This window comes from Leuciscus leuciscus (assembly GCF_965113295.1).
Source record: "Leuciscus leuciscus genome assembly, chromosome: 16".
In the NCBI taxonomy this organism is placed as follows: Eukaryota; Metazoa; Chordata; class Actinopteri; order Cypriniformes; family Leuciscidae; genus Leuciscus; species Leuciscus leuciscus.
In genome coordinates, this window is record NC_138740.1 from 26,872,967 (window position 1) to 26,894,942 (window position 21,976).

Here is a 21,976-nt window from a genome sequence, read left to right on the forward strand (position 1 = left end):
TTTTCTTGAAAATAGCTTTTTTTTCCCTAAAGCATATAAAACCAACATAAAAAAAAGCATGTGTGTTTTAAGCTTTTAAAACACACTTTAAAAAATATTTTTTTTATTACAAACTTATTTCATTGACCCAAGCATATAGGAAGACAGCTGTGTACAGAAGACCCGGCACAGCAGCCAGCTGTCGCTCCGGTGTAAGGCTAGTATGTTTTAGAGTAAAATTGTTAAATAAACACTCAACCCTCTTCTCATTCAGTAGTATCATTCACCCTTGGTAATTGCAGCAGCAGATCTTACAACCAGCTCTATGAAATATAAATGATTGCTATGAAAGTTTAATTAACTTTATGTAAGCTTTTCCTCCACTGGAGACCTTGGTTAATATTCTAAGATCTCAAATGCGTGACCTTGCAATGTATGTGTTTTACCTAACTAATTTCATCAAGGCGACTGGATACTACTATTAGTGCTTGGAATAATGAATAGCTCTGATTGGCTTTAAACATCCTGCTAGATACAGTACATTGCTGCATTTTGTTGGAAGAAGATGTTGTTGGATTATGATGGCTTAAATATTAATATCCCGCCATGCATTGCTTCTCAAATCAGTATAGTCATCAATATAGTAAATGCATCTTGATGGTTTTCTGCTGTTTTGACAGATACTAATGAGGAGTGGAAGAATTTTTTTTATTGATGTACTGTGTTGTAAGTACAGCACAGAGCAAGAGTACAATTTAATCTTGCTCACTTTAGAGAGTACGTTGGAGCAAATGTGATGAACTTAAAGCATATAAATATAACAAGACATTAATTCTATTTCTTTTTCTTCAGAGCATAAGCTGTAGGATGTTTAACAACTTGACCTACTCTTGATTTGCAGTGTGCATAAAAAGTGAACATGAAAACGAGCTTAGCACTTTAAATCTTGAAATGAATTTAGCACAGTGTACATAGCTAATTAAGACATTAGATTGGTTGACTTTTGCAATCAGTCTTTAACCTTTGTAATAAATTTAGAAACATGGGGAGAAAAAAAGAGAACGAGGAATTAATTTTCTCTAAGATGTGAAACTAGCCTGTGAAAAGTATAAAGTCATTATGGTATTGCTTGAAAATCATAATTGAAGCCTTCTTATGTTTAGACTTCTTAAGATGCGTCAAGTCAGCCTGAGATATAATTTGCATTAAGACCCTCATTGAAGTCAGACAGCTGTTTTCTACTGCAGACTTTTTTCATTTTAACTTGATTTATCATGACCTTTAAATTAAGTTGACCTGAACCTCAGCGGCTCGATCCTACAATGAACGTTCTGGGTTCAAAACAAGTTAAGTTTTATTGAGATAATCTCTCATGTGCACAGTAATGTACTTACAATTGATGTTTGCTCATTGCCTGCCTCTTCTCTGACTGTCTTCATCAATGAAATGGCAAAAAGGCCAAAAAAGTGTCATTGTTGTGTAAATCATACTTTTAGCAGTAGAACTACTGCTCTAGGTGGTGAATTAACATTTTAACTGCATTACGGTAAACACACATTTTTGTTTTTGTGGTTTAATCTGTTGATTGAGCTTCAAGGTATAATTCACCCCAAAATTTAAGCAAATGCTGCCATCAATTTCTCACTTTCATAGTTTCAAACATGTATGACTTTTTCTTCTTTGGACCCCCAACTGTAACTGCAACTATTTTTGTCCATATAATGAAAGCTAATGGGGTCCAAAACCACCCCATTACTTTCATTGTATGGAACTTGTATTTAACTTAGAACATTTCTTTAACAAGCTTTAGGCCTATATCTATTTCAGGTGTTATTTTTTGCCTGCATTGTCGGCATGTAAAAGTTTGGCCCATGAGGTGTTTGAAAACTCAAGCGTTGCATATCAATCATAACTTCTTAACCACAAACCTTCCTGTCAGTCACAGCAGAGGCATTGTGATGGCTTCCTTACCACTGTAAAAATGCAGGGAAAACATTTCTCACTGAAGACGACACAATCCTGTGGCTGTCACGATCCAGCACTAAATGTTCTATAGAACCGATCTATTTTGGATGTGAACCATGGCCATTGGCAGCATTCACCAGTGTAAATAATGTTGATCTAAATAGCAATGAATCAATTCCCACGCCATTCCCCTCTCTCCACTCACTGGCAAAAGCTTCATTCCACACTGAGCCAGAGGATTGGGTTCTTTCTCAACATGAATGGCACCATGGCAACGACTCGTCAGTTAAACATTCAATTGTATTCTCAAAGCTTCAATGAATAACAATTATCCCAGAGTTTTTGATGACTGTTGCCCCCCACCTTTTTTTTCTCTTTTTTTTTGGAATTGCTTTTTAACGACCAGAAAATTTAATTTGTGAGTAACCCGTATCCCAGAGTGCAGTCCAATTTTCCATCAAGCTATATGAAATACTGAATATTTTGATACACAGCGTCTCTACCAAGTATTTCATGGTTATCAGCTGCAGTTTCTGTGGAAATTACCAATGACTCCCCAGCGATTAGCGCAGTCAATGTATACTTCAGAAGTTCAAAAGTAATTTCACTACTTACACTGCCACTGTAACTAATAGCCTGCTGCCTTCAATTAATGGCGACCTCTGATTGCGTTTGAAAGTTTGTGACACAGCACTCTTTTCCTCACTCCCACACACTTCTGGATGTCTTCTGGAGCTCACGCTTGTGCTAAACTTACTGCTGCTTCAATTACTCCTACGACTGTTGAAAATCCACAAACACAGACTTGTTTTATTCTGGGTGTGGGTGTGTTTTTGATGTGCATTTCTCAATTTTGTTTTGTAGAAAAATCTTAGTTTTCATCTTCATCATCATCATCATTGTCGTTGGTATTGGTGCTGACTGTCATTATCTTCATTTCCAAAATGTCTTTGTGGTGGTGATGATGAAGATGTAGATCAGAACAATCATCATTGTTAAAGTATCATCATCATCTTCATCACCACAAGCATCATTGGTAAAGTATCTTCATTATCATCATCATTGTTGATATATCTTAAGAATGTTAATTATGAGAATGATCAGAATTACGATATTCTGATTTTCATCCTCCTCAATCACCACAGTCATCATCATCAATAATTTTAATCCTCATCATCATTGAAAAATCTTCATTCTGATCATGATCAATCCATATCTGGATTCGGTTTATATCACAAATCCGCCTCCTCCTCATCATCATTAAATGTCTTTATTATAATAATATTCTCATAATCATCTTCATTGTTGTTATTATTGAAAAATATTTCAAGTTTCCTACCTTCATCTTCATCATTGTTAATAGTAATTCTGATCACATCCCACTTATCTTCCTCCACCACCTCCTCCTCATCTTCATCATTATTGTTGAAAAATCTTTATCATCATCATCATCATCATCACAATTATCTTTATCATAGTTTATAGAACTTCACCCTATTCATCATCATCATCATTCAAATATCTGCATTCTTATCTTCATCATTATGATTCCTGTCACTCTCTCTCTCAGATCCGCTGCAGTAGTTTGGTGTCTATTTCTGTCCTCTGTGGACTGGGGCCTTTGGACTCTGACTCTGTGTCTAATAATCCACTGTTGTGCTGTGGCTCGCTCTTCTCAGCCGTGACTGCTTCACTCCCTGGGGTGAACTGGCCATGAGGGATCAGGCTGACCAGCACAATCCTGTCTCAAGCACTGACGGCAGCTATCCCATCCCATTCCGTCCCGTCCCATCCGCCTGTTACTTCCAGCAGGTCTGTCTGGAGATCAAATTTTTTTTTAATTTTTTTTTTAGAACCTGGATTCTGGTGATTATGCCATTCTTTGATGGCTGTTGAGTATGCAAATGTGTTGACAGAAGAGATTTGAAATCGTGGCTTGGTAATGTCTGAAGTAGTAAGTTTGTGTGATTTGTTAAAACAGTCTGATGCTGTGTTCCATACATTTAAAATGACTGCTAGGATTTGAAACATATGAAAGTCAAAACTCATAGCAATAATATATCAGCAGGGTCTGTTACGTAACTGACAACTAGGTCATAACAGACCCCGCTGATATACTATCATGCTTAACGTGAAAAGACAGAAAGTGCTTCATTACGGCAATACTGGGAGCATCCATAAATCAGAACTGTTTTGACTGCATCCTCAGCTGTTGTAAGAGCGCATCAGTTTACAGTGTGTGCTCATTAACGTCTCCATTTGGCTATTGTTCATCTCGCTGTGAGGTAGTGCACTGCCGTTATAGACGTTTAGGTGCTAGTTTCTGTCATTCTCAAAGGAATATTTCAGGCAAAAAATTTAAAGTCTGTCATTATTTCCTTATCTTCATCCCAATCTTTATTTATATCAGGGAACACTTGATGAATATTTGAAGAATTTGCTAGCATCAATCACTAGGGATGCGCTGATAGAAAAATTCTGTCCATAACGAAAATATAAGTGATAACTTGCTTTTCATGTTATGGTCTATATATATATATATATATATATATATATATATATATATATATATATATATATACACACACAGTACATATAAATTATATTCTAAAATGTATTCCCATTTAGAAACTGTTAAAAAGTGAATTTGGACATCACAACATTAAAACAGTCTGAAAATTTGATATTCATTAAAGATTTCATTAAATAGTATTATTACATTTTAAAATTGAACATTTAAGATAGTGTCATACAAAAATAGAGGTAATCTAAACATAAAAATGAGCATGCATACACAAATTTCAAATATCTGTCTAAATATGTTCCATATCTACCAATAAATAATGATAATAAACCTCATGTCAGCCAATAACCTAGCGTATATATTATGAATCCTGGCAAATATAAATAAATAAATAAACAAGGCCACCATATGCAATTGGAAAGTAATGTACAAGTCATATTTCATGATACTTTTATGTTGCTTTTGTATCTGTTTTGAAGACCCATTCCTTTTACACTTTCATTATATTGAGAAGAGTGTGTAGTAAATAATGAGCGGATATTCCTTTACACTGGCAGCTCTGTGACCGCAGTAATGTTGTCCCAAACGCTTGATGGAAATATCCAGGCTAAGACTGTGACACTCAACATGGCGTCCAGCAGCGCAGAACAAATGTTTGTTATTTATTTATTTGAGTTCTCATTTATTTACTTTCTGGTGTATTAAATGATCTAATGGAACGCACAGCTGGCTGTGTAAGTGATGATTAGGCTTTACGGCGAGGCTCCCTCAGCGGCTTTTTTTGCGGGGGTTTCAGACAGGTGCCCTGTAATCTTTTTCCAAACGACAGTCATTAGAGAGTTTGCAGTATAAGCATTTCTGACTAGCTGAGATTTATGCCCGTCTTTGGCAAACAGAGGAAACTCTCCGTCATCAGTGCTTATTCACTGCAGTGTGGAATGGGGGACAGTTAATTAGTTTGTTTGTTTTTTTGTGTTTGTGATGCCGGTAGTAGAGAGGCTCTTGAGATGAACATTAAAAGGAAAAGTTAAGAGAGAAATGGGACAGAAGCACCTCAGACAAGAGGTTAGGACACATTCTGAAGGAAGAAAAAAAAAGAATGAAGGACTAGAAATGAAAATGGAGATAGTTTGTGAGAGATAGATAGATAATTGAAAAAAAAAACTGACTGGAAAGGAGAAAGAAACCAGAGACGGCCATGGGAGAGAGAGAGAGAGTGAATGTTGCAGGCTTTGATGAATAGCAAATCAGACTTTGTAAAAACCTCCCTTCAGTGGTCAATCAGAGCCGCAATTTATCTTTGACACAAAGCTGGGGCCCCGGCAAGGATCCCAGAGGACACGGAGACACAGAGTGAGGTGATTGGTCAGTCTGAGCCAGTCATGCTGAACAGACACCCTTTCTCCACTGGAGCATAGAGGGGAGCTGGTGCACAAATATGAGCATTCGAGGCCACAGGCGTGCTTCTCCCTCCATTTTCCTGAAGCGTTGTGTTCCCTTCTCTTAGGTTATTTCTTCAGAAACAGTTAGTCACCCTCATTTTGATCCAACCCTGTGTGACTTTCTTTGAAGAATGTTCAGGAGCTGTCAGATTCCCACCCCCCACCCCCGCCCCCACACACACACAAAATAAAGTGTGTGAAGAACAAACTGAAATTCATAATTTGCTTAAAATGTAATTTGTGCAGCTCTCTTGTTTGGTCCCTGTGTGTTTCATAACTAATTGAGATATGCACAGTTTGAATATGCAGAAGAACAAATGAGATGCAGGACAAAGGAACTACATTTTGGTCATTCTTCAAAACAAACGTCCTTTTGTATTACAAGTCATTCAGCTTTGGAACGGCATGGGGCTGTTCACACAGTACTTTTTTGCACTCCACTGAGCTACTTTTCTGTTGGTTTTCTTTGTAAACATGTGGATGACTTTGACCATCCACAAGTCTAGCATGTCTTTCAGGGTTTTAGGCATGACCTTAATGATCTTAAGGTACGTTACAATTTAAATAAACGTGTCTCAAGACCGTTCAGTTTTTCCCATATTTTCAACAAAAAAACATGAGGCATGAGCAATAAAACTCATCGAGTCCAACCTTTAGTTTAAACTGATAATCGTTTAAGTGTTACTTACAACTTACCAAAGATCCAGTGATCCTGCTATGAGGTTTCTCATTAAAGGGTTAGTTCACCCAAAAATGAAAATTCTGTCAGCAATTACTCACCCTCATGTTGTTCCAACCCCGTAAGACTTTCGTTCATCTTCGGAACACAAAATAAGATATTTTGATGAAATCTGAGAGCTGGCTCACTCCTTCATAGGCTGCTAGGTTATCGATATCTGCCATCCCAGAAAAGTTAGTAAAGACATCGTTAATATAGTCCAAGTGACTACTACGTCAGAACGTAGGCTCACTAGGGCGACGCTGGTCATATGTGTGATGCTGGCCAATAGTGAGCCTACGTTCTGACGTACAACCCAGAAGCGGAATTTTCATTTTTGGGTGAACTAACTCTTTAAGGCATGACATATTGTAGCTGGGACAGGAAATAAACTCTTGCTTCGAGGGAGAGTGGAGGAGCTGATGGTTGTATTGACTGACAGTACTGTGTGTTTCCTACATGCACACACACACACACACACACACACACACACACACACACACACACACACACACACACACACACACACACACACACACACCCTCAGCAATCTCCTTAGAGGAAGTCACAGAAAGGAAAAAAAAAACGCATTCTATCAGAAGCTCAACTCCTCTCTCCACCTCCATCCTATCCACTTCTCCTGGATGTGCTGTCACATACTCAGTATGAGAACAGAGCTCTGCGATTGTTTAAATTAGATACTTTGTTGTTTTTCTCAACGTTTTCCTTTTTACCTTTTTCATGTAAGCTAATACATTTTTTCTTTATGTGAGTAATGATTATGGTAATGTGTGAACATTAATGTCTAAAACATCATTCTAAAACATCATTGACATTTTCACTCTGACAAACACTTTTATTAGTGGAATATTTTGTATTATTAGTGGAAAACAAAAACTGCGTCATTAATGTAAATTACGTCACGCAGTTAGATGATCTTAGAAGTTATCACACCGAGCATCTACAAGAACCTGTAACTCTGGTAGGAGGATATTTCCATACTAACCCTTTAACCCGATTCTGCTTCTCTGGTTGTGATCAGACATTTTAAGCCGTTAAACTCTGGGAAAGTTTTCAGTGGTCCAGTATTCAAATTCATTCAAACAATTTGTCCAAAACAGCGCTAATGTAAAGAAGGCCAGGCTGATTACATCAGAGATATAAGAGACGAGAGAATAGACTCACATTGCGTTTTTACTGAATTATTAATTCCAGTGTGTGCTTTGCTTTAAAACACAAGCTATGTCATATTCTGTGATTGTTTCTGAAGAGCGCGATTTCGGTGACGTATACAGGAGTTGTACAGTAAGCGTGTGAGAGTCTGTTATATTGATGCACAAACTACAAACCTCTCAATCACTGATCGCACGCTGCATTTATGTACAGACACATTTCAGTACATTCGCGTTGTTTCCACACTCTCAAGATAGGCTAATGTTTGATTTGTCATGGGTACGTTGCTATGTTTAGTAATCGTAGGTTTATGCAGTCAAGTCAAGGCGTTTTAATTTTGGGCCTCCATGTGGTCCTGTTCGGTATTGCAGCTTGACTCGTCTAAAATGAAAACAAGCTCTTTGTTGTTGCTCCGTACCATGCTCTGTACACATACACTGTGAATTCTGTAAAGGTTTTTTTTTTTTTTTTGCTTTGGTGTGCATACATTTATTATAGAATTATATGTACTTTTTATATAATTTGGTATCTTGGTTATTTGGTGTCCTTCTCCAAGGTTCCTTGATGCTTGAAAAAAAGCGAGAATCGGCCTTCAATCTGATTGTTTACTCTGCTGGATATAGCAAAAGATGACAAAATGAATGTGTTGAACAAGATAAATAGTGTATACTTAATTTCATGATAAGTGTACGATTAATCACGCAACAAAAGTGACTAATATATATATATATATATATATATATATACACACTTTTTTGGTCACACAGTCCAATTCTCACTATTAACTAACTATTAACTATGACTTTTGCTTCAATAAACTCTGAATCACTGCTGATTAATAGTTAGTGAGGTACCTGTTAAGATTAGATATTGGGTAGGATTAAGGGATGTTGAATATGGTCATGCAGAAACAGCCATTAATATGTGCTTAATAATAAGTACTAATAAACAGCCAATGTCTTATGCATGCTAATACGCAGCTAGCCTAGTTAATAGTAAGAATTGAACCATACACTGAAGTGTTACTGTTTTTTTTCTTTTTTTTTCTGGCCAGTAAGTACAGAGCCCCTAAATATTAAATGTCAATGCTTTTGGGTTCTCTCAAAATGTTTTGTGTTCCCCCAAGAAACTTTGCGTTCCCTTGCAAAACCTCTGCGTTCCCTTGGAAAAGTTTTACAAAGAACAAAAAAGCTTTGTGAGCAAATGCAAATTTTCTGTTGAAAATGTTTTTAAATATATTTATCCCTACCATTTCTTTCTTTTTTTCTTTCTTTTTTTCTTTACCACTATGTCCCTTTAGGGGCTCTGATAGTAAGCAGCCACCTAAAAAATGCAAGAAACTACTGAGTAATGCCCTAGCAATCACATAGCAACATGTTAAAAACTACCCCAGTATCATAACGTGAGATTTGCAACACACACATTTTCTATATTATTATTATTATTTTATAATTTTTTCAAAGTTTATTATTTAATCATTTTATTATTAAATATTTTAGCTTGAATTACTTAGCAGTTATTTTTAATGGTGACATTTATTTTCAGACATGGACATCATTAAACTGTCCTGTTTTTCAAGACGTTTTGAAGTGTTTTGAGTCTTTTCGTCTGTAATGCCTCTACTAAAGCTGATTGATGACATTGGCACTGAAAGAGCTTTGTGTAGCCTTTTTAAAAGCCTATTTGGACTGTAACGTTGCGATTTTTCATATCTTTGTTAGTTGCACCATGGACTAATCACACACCGGCGAGACGGAGAGAGAGGACATTGTCATATTTAACATAGCGAATTAGGGAACAGGTGGGATGTGTTATTTGTCAACTGGCTGGAAATGCAAAATGGAAAATCACCCATTTAAAGGCAATCGACTGCAAGAAAAATATTTGCACGCATCTAATTGAGCCCACTCTAATAGGACGCTTGATCATAGCTGCTTGAGCACTTATGATATTAATTTAGCAAAGGCCTAATTTCCACTCCTGAAAACACGGCACTTACATAAAAGAAAGGAAGCAAGAAAGTCTTAATTAGATCTATGAATAGACAATGAAGGAAAGCACAGCAGACTAAATGGAACTGTTTATTGGCTTTGTTCCAAATTCCACATAACACACAACATGCACATGAACACACTTTATTGCTTCTTGTGTGTACTGTATATGATGACCATCTCTAAACTCCTTTGGGGTAATTAAAAAGGACAGCTCAGGGGTGGCAATCAGATGGAGACACACGCTAGCATACATTTTTTTACGATACCTGTAAAAAAAATGGATCCGCTGTTATTCACTTTCCTCGTATCCTACACCACTCCTAACCATCTGCAGAGTACATACTGCTGTCCCCATGCTAATGTATGCCCTCGTATTGACCTGCTGAGTGCATACTTCTGTTCCTGTGCTTTTGTCATACCCTACTTCATCCAGAGCCACCTGCTGAGTGCGTACTTTACAAACACGTCCCTCTAATAGCAACCAGCCCATGTGTCACATTCACTTCCTCAAAGTGCCCACGCTCTGATTTGGCCCTTCTGTTTTAGTTCAAAATAACTTCTCGAGTGCTCAGTTTCACCTCAGTACTAACGTATACTTCCCATTCCATCCACGTTCAAGTTGACCTCCGTCAAAGAGCGTGACTTGAGAGGGACCTGAATATAGTGTGATTTGATTTGGGCCAGTAAGCCGCCCAAACCTTGGCATCAAGACGTCGTGCACCATGTATCCTCTTGTCTATTTCCCACATAATTACTGTATTTTTTCCCATAATAAATGTACCATCAGCTCTGCCTTGTCAAATCATTCAGCGCTTTTGCGGTGACTAATGTCAGTAGCTTGTGGGACTCGGTTGGACAACGAGGCGTCTGTCAGTTCCTACCAGTGCCCTCGGTTTCCAAATCTAGCAATTCTTTAATTGGCCATGCACAAGCGACATATGTTCAAATGTGATACTGTAATTAATTCTGAAATTAATTGTTTAAAAGTGTTGGCAAATTTAGAAAGGCCATTTTTACAGATGTTGTTCTGGTGGCATTTGTTAATTAACATTGTTTTAATGCGGCTGTCGGCATATGGTGGCAGTCTCTTCCTGGCATCCTGCGAGTAGTCAGTGGTCAGGAGTGAAGCGGAGGAATAGAAGCGAGGAGAAAGAGAAGGCTAAATACAGAAACGGAAGATGGTGAGAGGGGGAAACGGGGCCCTGCAGTGTCTAATGGAACTTCCTGGAAGCAAAATAGGAGGAATGGGAGATTTTGAAAACAGAGAATATAAAAGGTTGGAGTGGAATGGAGATGTACTGTTGCTCACGGTGAGGGAACTGTGAGTAAAAGAAAGCAGAGGAAAGGAAAAATGAGAGAGGATGAAAATTCTATTTACAGCACACTCAATTATTGGTATTTTCCATGAGTAGGCCTATTAGATACAAGGTGTATATTAACGCTTCAACCCCATTGACGGAATTTTCCGGCTTCCCGTGTTTGACATATCTTCTGAAAGAGTTTTGTATGTTTGGATAGATGCTGAAACGAATGATATGGACGTATCTGCAACATTTAAACGTAACATTATTAAGATTTTACAGCTACAAAACGTTAAATATTTACGAATCTTTCATATCATAAAGATATCTGTGTAATTTACCTTTTACCGTTTTATAGATAAATGTAAGATCCCTTAACCCTTCTCCCAAACCAAGACATACCAATTTTACACAGAATATAAAAAGGATAAAACGTAATGGCCAGAGCTGTAGGGAAATGGCAGTTTTATTAACAATATAGTATTAAAAGATATTTTGAGCAGCTAATCCTACTCCTACCCCTAAACCTACCCATAACCATTTCTTAAAACTACATAGCAGCTACTAGGCGACAATTATGAAGAAAAAAAACAAACGTGTAATCACAATAATTTATTTATTGCGAAAATGTCAAAACCGGTACCAAAAGTCGTTCACATGACGATGTGTTGCAGTCGCAGTCCTCTCTGTCAGTATATAATAGTTTTGAATGAGGTAACTTACAGACCAGAATTGAAGTTATTAATCCATGAAAATATTAATCCGGCTTCGCTCTGTGTGAAGACGCGCGCGCTTCTCCATTTCAAATGTAGTTCATCGACTGAAACCCGGCATGTCGCAATCTGTGACGAAGCAGGTGAGAGCCAATGAGCGTTTGATATCACTGCCGTAAAACATGTCGTAACGCTTCTTGAGGGCGCAATTTTTGAATTTGAATTCATCACGAGCGCGGGATTTGACATTTACGGTTGCTGCTGAGAAATGGAGATGAAGATCGCTGGATGAAGGGCTGAATTTGGATCTCTTTCTTGCAAACGTATGGATTCTAAAGATTTGGATTATATCAAGCTAATCAAATTTATGTCTTTTGTGAATTTATGTTGGGTTTTGATGTATTATGGTTCTATTCATGGATTTCATCAGGTCCCTTTCCACAGGTGTATTAATCAAGCACAATGCAGTCTGCATTCATAATCTAGGTGCTTGATTTTATACACCTGTGGAAAAGGACCTGATGAAACCCATGAATAGGAGAAAACACATTTTGTGTCTCACGATAAATAAACTAAATATTACAAAATGGTTAAACGATTAAAGAAGGTATTTTTAAGGTTTTAAAGTGTAAAGTTAGTCTTGTTTAACACCATGTAGGCTAATCCTCCGAAACGAGTTTGCAGCAGAAGGCACGAACAGAGCGAAATGTTATTATTTCATGAGTAAACTGCATTTAATAAACACGACTTAACCTAATTGATAAGACAATTGAATGCAATAGAGTCAAAACATTAATGCCACTATTTTAATATGCATAAATAGAATAGAATAGAATGAGTATAGGCGCGCGCGCGTCTATTCTATTCTATTCTATTCTATTCTATTCTATTCTATTCTATTCTATTCTATTCTATTCTATAAATAGGAATACGTACAAATTAGCGTTTTTGTGCTGTCAATACGTAAATATTTTACGACGTTTTAGTGCTGTAAATACGTCAGTATTATACGTTTCTATGTGTATAAAACTAAAGTAAATGTACGTGTGATAGAACTACACTTTACGTAAAAATACACACGTATTCTCATGAGATCATGTTGTGCAATCAAATGCAAGTGTAAAACAACGCGATCATCAATATTAAAGAGCATATAAATCAAAACTGAAATGAAATGTCGACCCAGGATTAGCTATAGGACTGTGCAAGCATTAGGTGTGTTGATGGACCCGATCTACTCCATCTACAGTATGTTTTGTTCATCGTTCTGAATCCAATCTTGATGTAGGCCTAGTCTTTGACAAAAACGTTTCTCAGTTTTTTTCTCAAAATGTTGCTTTTTTTTTAGACTGAAGCTAGAATAAAATGTTTTTTTTTAAAGCAGAGGGGCTGTTCTTGCTTTTGATATGTTGCATGTTCAGATTTTCATGCAACAAAATACTCTGGGGGGCCAAGTTATTTTTGTGAAAATGGTCAAAAACACTGGTGGTGGCTGGCAACTTTTTTTTTAAACGAGAAAGAGTTAATGGTCAAGTCACCTTTATTCTTACAGTGCTTTTATACAATAAAAATGGGTTTAAAGCAGCTTCAGAATAATAAACAGGAAATTAACAGAATTATGATGGAAACTTTATTAACTAAGAGACAAGGTAATAATGTCATTATTCATCTCAGTTCAGTTCAGTGTTGTTTCAATTCAGTTCTAACTGTGTAAAATTCATTCATTATGAAACAAGTTCAATTCTACTGAGCCCCCAAAAGGACATGGTGGTGGAAAAAAATAAGATAAAAAAGAAATATTTCAATGCTTTAACGTTTCCTTGAGAAACTTTGTGTTCATTCGCAGTAACTTTTTCGCAAAAAGTTATTGACAACTAATTTCTAATCTTTTTTTCTGTTTTTTTTTCCTGCAATGCAATTCACCCTTGTATATTCCTGTATAGGTAAGCTTACATTTCTTTAAAAAAATATTGTGTGTGTGTGTGTGTGTGGATCCGAGAGTTTATGAGATTGAGCACATGCATGTGGAAGTTGAACTCTGTACTGACTTTTCTAAACTCTTTGATGTTGCATCAGTTGCATGCAGTGAGTGAAGGAAGTTCTATGGCTGAATCAATAAACACACACCAAGGTTATAAGTAAACTTTCATCTCAGCCAGTGGTCAATATTTGATTCAGTAGTTTGGTTTTTGTTGATATTTCACTCTGTATTTCTAGGTTCTTCTGAGCTTTTCCTACAGATTTGAAACTCAAAGTTTCAGAATGAGGTGAGACAAGGTTGGCAATGAACCTATCAAGGCTTGTCTGATGCGATTTTACAAAATTGCATTTTTCATGGACTTTATTGCGTGAGCTTGTGTGCCAGTAGTAAGAGTTATATTGTTCTGTTGCCCCAAACTTTTTAGGAATTTTAAAGGAAGTGGAGAAAAACACTGAACTGCTGCTTCCACACACACATTCAGAAACAAATCCACCAAGAGATGGATACCCTCTGCCGAAGTTAATCCAGGCTGCCACATATCAAATCATTCTGACACTCAGTTCCTGTTCAGTGGTGAGTAATGTAGCTCATCCTGAAAACAGAGACGCCACACTCAGAGAGAGAGAGAGAGGAAGTGTCTGGCTGTCCTGTACCTATTGTCTTACATGTATTGCAGAACAAACCCCTTAACGTCTAAGCCATAACGCAGACCTCCATTTTGAATTTCACATGTGCGCAACAGGCCACTGAAAATGTCATTTTCATGTCTTGCACCATGTTGTTTAAATAGCGAATGCATTTACGCCCATTTGTGCGGCAGTGCTGGTTTGAAAATGAGGTGTGTTCAGGTGCATTGTTGGTGCGTTGCTATTTTGAGGCAACTGAAATAGACTTGCCCCATTGAACAACTGAAACCTGGTCTAAAGTCAATGGCACAGTATTTTTTTGTTATTTAAAGAGCGCATTAGTAATGTGTACCTATAGGCAGGTCCACAATGCGCGTACACTCTGCTTATTACACACACAGGGACACGCAGCAGCACACAAACTAGCCAAATATTAAAAATAAAAGGATTACAATATAAAAGATTAATATTGTGTACACAAAGATAAGGTGGAATCCAGCTTGTCCCGTAGATGGTGCTTGCGACCTTTAACCTCGCGCACAAGCAGATCCGTTTGCGCTCTGAAGAAGCGTTCAGGTTTTTTTTCGCTTGCAAATTTCGCCATGTATATAGCAATCCGCCATGGCGCGAGCACAACTGGCTTTTAAAGGGAATGGGAGATGAAACACACCCATTACTCATTAAGAGAATAGGGACAACCCTTTTAGACTGTTCGCCGGGCGCGCCGACCATTTTTCCCATTGTTAAACTAGCAAAAGTGGATTCGGACACGCCCTAAGTGCACTTGCGCCCTGTGCTTTAGACCATGCGCTTAGATCGTTAAAATAGGGCCCTTAGACTGAAGAATCATGTGTTCTTACATAAGTTTTTCTTCTTCTCTTCCTTATAGTCTCTGTTTGTTCAGTATGATAAAGTTTGCACTAAGGGTCTGGTGTTATCGCATAAATTCATTTGTATTATTCAAGTCAGATTAATTTTGCACAGTGTGTCCTCACCAATGTTTTTATCCCTTTGATAAAGACTTCATCGTGAATTATTAAGTGAGCTTTGTAACTCTGAGAGGAGGGCCTGAAACATTAAAAAGATAAAGGCTCAAGATGAGAAGAGTATTAAAATTCCAGATGGTTTTGAGCTGCTGAAACTGGAGAAGCTGAAGCAAGTAGTCTGTCTCTTAAGCAAATACAACAAAAATACAAGGAGAAAGAGTTGAGTCGAGAATATGAAAGATCCTCGGGTACATCCTACTGTTCAAAAGTTTGGGCTCATTACATTTTTATTTTTCTCTAAAAATGTAGCCTATGCTTTTATTCAACAAGGATGCATTAATTTGATCAAAAGTGACAGTAAAGACATTTATAATAAGACATTTTTCTTGAAGCAAATCAGCATATTATAACGATTTCTTAAGGATCATGTGACGCTGAAGACTGGAATAATGGTTGCTGAAAATTCAGCTTTTATATACAGTATTTATACTAAAACACTAAAACGGTAGTGTATTTATTTAGTTCTATGACTTTATATTGTCATGATTCTGCCTTCTTGTCTCTGATTTTCCCTGGTCTTGAGGCAGGATCATGACAGGCCCATGTTTCATGTGCAGCACATGGCCATTTGTTTGGCCATGTGCTTGCGTTGTCTCTCATGTTACCCCGCCCCCTTGTTACCCTTGTTTAGTCATCATTGTTTCACCTGTGTTCCTGATTAGTTTGTTGCTTTCACCTGTGTTCTTCATTAGTTGCTCCCTATTTTATCCCCTTGTGTTTGCTGTCCTGTGCCGGTTCATTGTTAATCAATGTGAGATCTGTCCGTGAGAAAGTCTGTTGAGAGTCTTGTCTAAGTAGTAGTTTGATCCTGTTTCTGTTATAGTCTAGTTTGTCAGTCAGTCATAGTCTAGTTTAGTTACCTGTAATCCTGTCTTGTCTTGTTTTGCCCCCTCGTGGGCTTTGTTTTTCCTGTTATTTGTACAATAAACTGTGTTGCTGTGACTACTGTCTGCAATTGGGTTCATCTCCACACATCCTCATAACATATATTATCTAAATAATATTTAAAGTGCCCCTATTATGCTTTCTCGCATTAACTTTAATGCGGTATATAATATAGGCGTTTGTGAATGTAATCGTTCTGTAAAGTTTTAAAGATGAAAGTGTACAACAAATAGTCACCCAAAAGAAATAATTGATTCTGAACTGCCGAAGAGAGTCATCAGCAATTCCAGTCTCATTTCCTGTTACAAACCTATGTAACAATGTAACCAATTTGCATAATGCCAGCTTATTGTCTTCACTGGCTGCCCGCAAACAATGTCTACTTTGACCCGTCCTCAAACAGTGTAGTTGTAGCTGAGGCCTGTAAGAGTCTGGTTCGTGTTGTCGACATGTCGAGAAGACGTTGTATTCAGTGTTGTTTTCTTGCACTTCAAAAAGGATGAGAACTCCTGCTGGAATTGATACGGGGAAAAAAGACGCCATCGTTACTGTTTGTATCACTGTGCATACAAGTGCTGAAATTCAGATATGGTAATGTGTTTTTCGTTTTCGACGTGCGCTGTAAGCGGTAGACCAATCACAACAGACTTGACCGTCTGACCAATCAGAGCAGAGTAGGCTCATGGAAAGGAGGGGTTTAGAGAGACATAATCTTCGAACGAACCATTTTCGGACTCTTTGAGAATGAGGTGATGTGTAATGTATATATTATGAAAATATTAAAGAGTTTTTTTTATATTTGATGCATGGAAATCCATTGTAGGAGACCACAAAAAATAAATGGGGAACCTTTAAAATAGCATAATTGGGGCACTTTAATAAATTAACTTTTGAGTTTAACTTCAATTTGATTTCCTGTCATTCCAGTTTAACTTCCTGTGAGGTGTGGCCAAATCAGCTCAAAGAGAGCCTATTCTTCAATTCTATCACTAGCAATGATGAGTCATTTCATAGATCAGCACACTCAGAGTCAACAGAAAAGAATCACGTTTTATTCCAGCACACCTACATCAGAGTCGCGAGCGATGAGTCATGGCCTAACCCATTCGGCTGTTGAGAGAACAAAACCTTTATTTCAGAAGTTTAACACAAACTCCACCTTCCACTAATAGTTTCTGAACTATTTCATGTGTAGTCTCTCTATCTCAAGTGATTTTGTATGCCTCGGCTGACTGCACACACGTCATTATGACTGAATGGCAGTGCTTTTATAGATAGTGTGAATACAGTGAAGTTTGAGAAATAATCATTACTATGAATTATTGCAAAATGGAGAATCTCAGCAGTGGGTCGCTCTGATGATTCTGTCTAATGGGCCCTCCATTACGGCATGTGTTTGTGTACATTAGATTCTCAGTTGGGCCGCAGTCTTTACGAGTTGATCAACAGGGAGGCTCTTTTATGATAGTTTTAAAGTACTTGTCCCACAGAACAAAGTGATTTAAGGAAAAGTAAGGGGAAAGAACCGAGAAAATGTGTGGAAAACTCACTCCTTTCTCTTTGTGGCAATGTCTTCCTTCATGTCAATACCACTCTAGTAATTATGTCCCAACTTTAGTGAAAAGAGCCTAAGACAGGAACCCAATTGTCTCAAAGAAAGACAATGACACTATAATTGCCTTTTATGTTCATACTGGATGACAAGGAAGAATCAGAAATGACAGCCAATGAGCTTTTATTGTAAAGCACAGAAGCTATTGAATTCCCTGCTGGAATAACCCTCCATCTAATGTTGAGAGAGTCGACAGGTTAATAATTACAAGCCCTATTCCCCCGTAATTGAGTTTATACAGTACATAGTTTTATGAGCACGAATATCTATTTCCATTCGCCCTTTCATTATAATCAATTGTTATTGTCAATTAAAATGCTGTAAAGAGGATCTAAGATGGTTTACAGAAGTAAACCGATCTCGTATACATACAAGAGACAGTATTATTAGAGATTTACAGTATTATTATGTGCCCCTTTCTCCTACAGACTGATGCGTTAAGGTGTTAACATAAAAGGTGTTTTCAGCAGCCCGCTGGTTGTCACTTCTGGTGCGAAATCATGGAAAAGTGTCGTGTGCATCTAAGCACGTTGCAATCAAGGTTTTGATTGCTGGCCAGTATTTGATCCCCATTACGCAGTTGGCGTGCTGCGCGTTCATGGGGTTTAATTAAATAATTCTGGATGATAACTCTTCTCATTCTACTCTGTTGGAGTGCTTTGAATGGACGCTCTCCAGCATGATTCTTCACTGCTGTGGAGAGCAGCTCCACAAGCTTTCGCATTTCACTCAAACTCCAGAGAGAGAGAGCCATAGTGGATCTATGCCCAATTGTCCAGGCACATATTTTGGCGTGTGTGTGTGGTATTTTTAATCAGATTTTTTTTTTTTTTTTTTTTGTTATTTTTTATTTTATTGCAAATTTAAAGATTGGTATATTGAAAATAAAATGGCAAACCTCTTCGGATGATATACATTTGGCAGACGCTTTTTGTCCAAAGTGACTTACATTGCATTTCAAGGTACACATTTACATTCTTATCAGATCTTGCTTTTCCTGGGAATCGAAACCATGACCTTGGCGTTTCAAGCGGCAACGCTCTACTGTTTGAGCTACAGGAAAGCTACAGATATACAATTTCCAGTTTGGGGTGTGTTTCTCTAGTTATTGGTTTTTCAGTAAGTGTTGCCCATAAAGCCTTCTGCAATAGAAGAGAACTTTGTGGGGTTTTTTTCTGTTTTTTTTCTAAAGGTTCAAGTAATTTGCAAAAAATGAGGCAATCATTTAAAACATGGCTAAACATTACGTGTAATATATGTAAGGAATAATTGACGACAGGCCGTTGAATTATTAGAAAAATAATGCGACGGCCTGAAGTCAATTATTCCGCTCATACTACAGTTACCACACCTCGAAACATTTTTCAGATTATGTATTTCAAGACGTTTGTAAAGTTTTTGTCATTAAAATGCTCTTGTATGTAGGACTAATTTCTTACGCATCTAATCCCATGCCTCCGTTGCTAATTCCAAAACGTCATTTCAGAGTTAGTAAAGGAGGTTTGAGCCATTGATAGCAGACTAATGCTGGGACACACGACTAGCTGACCCATTCTCTGACTGTTTTCATCGACTGCAGCAGATTTTAAACACCGACTTTGAACACAGACTGAACGCGCTGAACACGCATTTGGACATGATCAGTCATAAGTATCAAATTACGATTCATTATGCAGTTATTAATGCAGTTATTAGAGAGAGATGTTGCAATAATGAGACAGAAAAGCATGTGCGTCAATATTATTATTTATTTATTAATTCAATTAGTTTTAATTAATTCGTTCATTCTTTTTTTCATTTTTGACAGATGACAGTAGACTATAGCCAAATAAATGAAACACAAAGCCCTTTTAACAAGTAGGCCTATCAATAATTATTTATTTGTTATATTATCTGCAATAAAAATCCGTGCTGCAGGACTATCCATTTATTTAGCCTATATTCAGTTTAATTTTCTATTGGTTATAGATAGGACTATATACTTTATTTATTAAAATTAAACTGCATGTTTCTATTGATTGTGAAGCTAGACATTGAAAATTGCAGATCAAGCGCATGGGGCTAATGCTTTTTCTTGTTATGAATTGTATCCTATTTTCCGTTATTACAGTTGACTACGCGAAGGGATATGGAACTGTAATGCGGTCAAGACCTGCCTGGAACTACTTTAGCCGTGCATTTCCCTGAAAATAATGCACACCTTAGAACGTTTGTCAACCAATCAGATTCAAGCATTCAACGGCCCTGTAGTATAAACATGAACTAGTTGAACAATTTCAGATAAATTTTTTTAGAATTTTTGTTTTTAGTTCAGTTAATTTTTGATGTTTTTGGTATGAGCCGTACATAGTCAGGAGATTTTTTTTAAACATAAAAACAAAACAAAAAAAAACAATTAAATTAAATTAAATAAACTTTGTCACCATCAATTTAAAGTGGACCATTCTTGTAGTTTTATGGAATAAACATGAATCTCAAGTTATTTTATTATTTGGCCACTCACCATAGCCAAGATGATTCTCACAATAAAAAAATGTCTGTAGCTTTTTGTATTCCTGAAAAATTGCTAAATATTTACATTAACTTAACAGGGTACCTTTTTTTATTAAAGCACTGGTAGATGAAAAGTTAAACCTGAAGGACAGCATATGTAGTTTCTGTATTTTTTGTATTTCTGGAAAATAGCTAAATACTTACATTAACTGAACAGGGTAACTTCTGTCACAGTATTAAGATACTAGTATGACAAGTTAAACCTGAAGGACAGCATTTGCATTACAAACACATGAATCAAACCAAACAAACACCAGATTCACTGATTCAAAAACTCTTAATAGGGTGAATGAGCCTGGTGGCTTCTACATAATTTGTCATAGTGTGGTTTCATTTTAGTGAGAGCCAGGCGCATGTCGCTTTCAACCTCCAGATGGGCTCTGTGCTTAGACTGACACTTTCAGTGCTGAAAATCCAGCTTTCAAGAAGGTTGTAGCAAAAGGTAAAATACATTTTATTATCCTCTCAGGCAACACAGGGAAGTCCTTTCTCACAGACATCCAAAACTCTGACAGAGGAAGGCATGGGAACCTTGTTTTCATCTCTCCCTCATTTGTCAAGTCAATCAGTTGCTCCTGGGCTGCTAGATCCAGATGAGTGCCAACCCCTGGTGCAAATGGGTTTCTAACAAAGTCCAGGTGGGTGGTGTTCAAATCAGGGAAATACTGTTTAAAATGTGACAGGTGAGACTGAATTACGGGCGTTGATGTTGTCAGCAGTGGAGGAGATGCACTCCTGGTTATAGAGAGGACACTTTTGTGTAACTCCCTCTTGCAGTTTGCTTTCCACAAGGGTAATTTTTGTGTGAATACAAGCACCTTATCTTATGCATTCAGTATGTGAACATTGTGTCCTTGCATGTTCTGATTGAGGACATTGAGATGCTGGAAAAAATCTGCCATGTATGCCAACTTCAGTATCCATGAGCCATCTTCAAAGCATTTGGAAAGCTCTGACTTTTCACCAGAGAGACACTCTCTCAGTTCTTTGTGCAGCGCATACATGCGACTTAACAGTTCCCCACGGGAAAGCCAGCGTTCCTCTGAGTGGAGCAGCAAAACCTCGTAATCAGCGCCCAGAGTACACTGAAGAGCCTGTGTTTCAAGGGGTGTGCTTTTACATAGTTCACAGTTTTTACTACATCCCTCAGCACTTGATGCAAATCATCATCAGTGCGTTTGGCCACAAGAGCCTCATGGTGAAGCATACAGTGTGTGGCAACAGCGTTCGGGGCTTTATCTTGTGTCGATACACACTCCAACACACCGAGAGCAGTCTATTGATTTGTCCATCATGAATTGATCCTTCGTTTTAAATATGTCCTGCCCTGTGGATCTGCCTTCAAGGGGTTTACAAAAAAGAAGTTCCTCGATAAATTTATCCTTACAGAGGAAACGAGTAGGCTATAGACCATTAGCTGTGCTTGATTCGCTATATCAGTACTTAGTTCCTACTGCAGCGCAA

At 37.5% G+C, this 21,976-nt stretch overlaps 1 protein-coding gene and 1 long non-coding RNA gene across 7 annotated transcripts in view; one reads left to right on the forward strand and one right to left on the reverse strand.

Annotated features, from left to right (window-relative positions):
* The window catches only part of LOC309477284, a 347,071-nt gene that overhangs the window by 195,093 nt on the left and 130,002 nt on the right, over nucleotides 1-21,976 (reverse strand). The window lies entirely within an intron of this gene.
* unc5da (unc-5 netrin receptor Da) overlaps nucleotides 1-21,976 on the forward strand; it is a 225,137-nt gene that overhangs the window by 83,283 nt on the left and 119,878 nt on the right. The window contains exon 2 of one of the 6 annotated variants that reach the window (XM_082140474.1): nucleotides 3,515-3,756. The exons of the other annotated variants lie outside the window; for them this stretch is intronic. The gene's annotated coding sequence lies outside the window, so the exon portion shown is untranslated. The remainder of the gene's footprint in view (nucleotides 1-3,514; nucleotides 3,757-21,976) is intronic. 6 annotated transcript variants of the gene reach the window in all.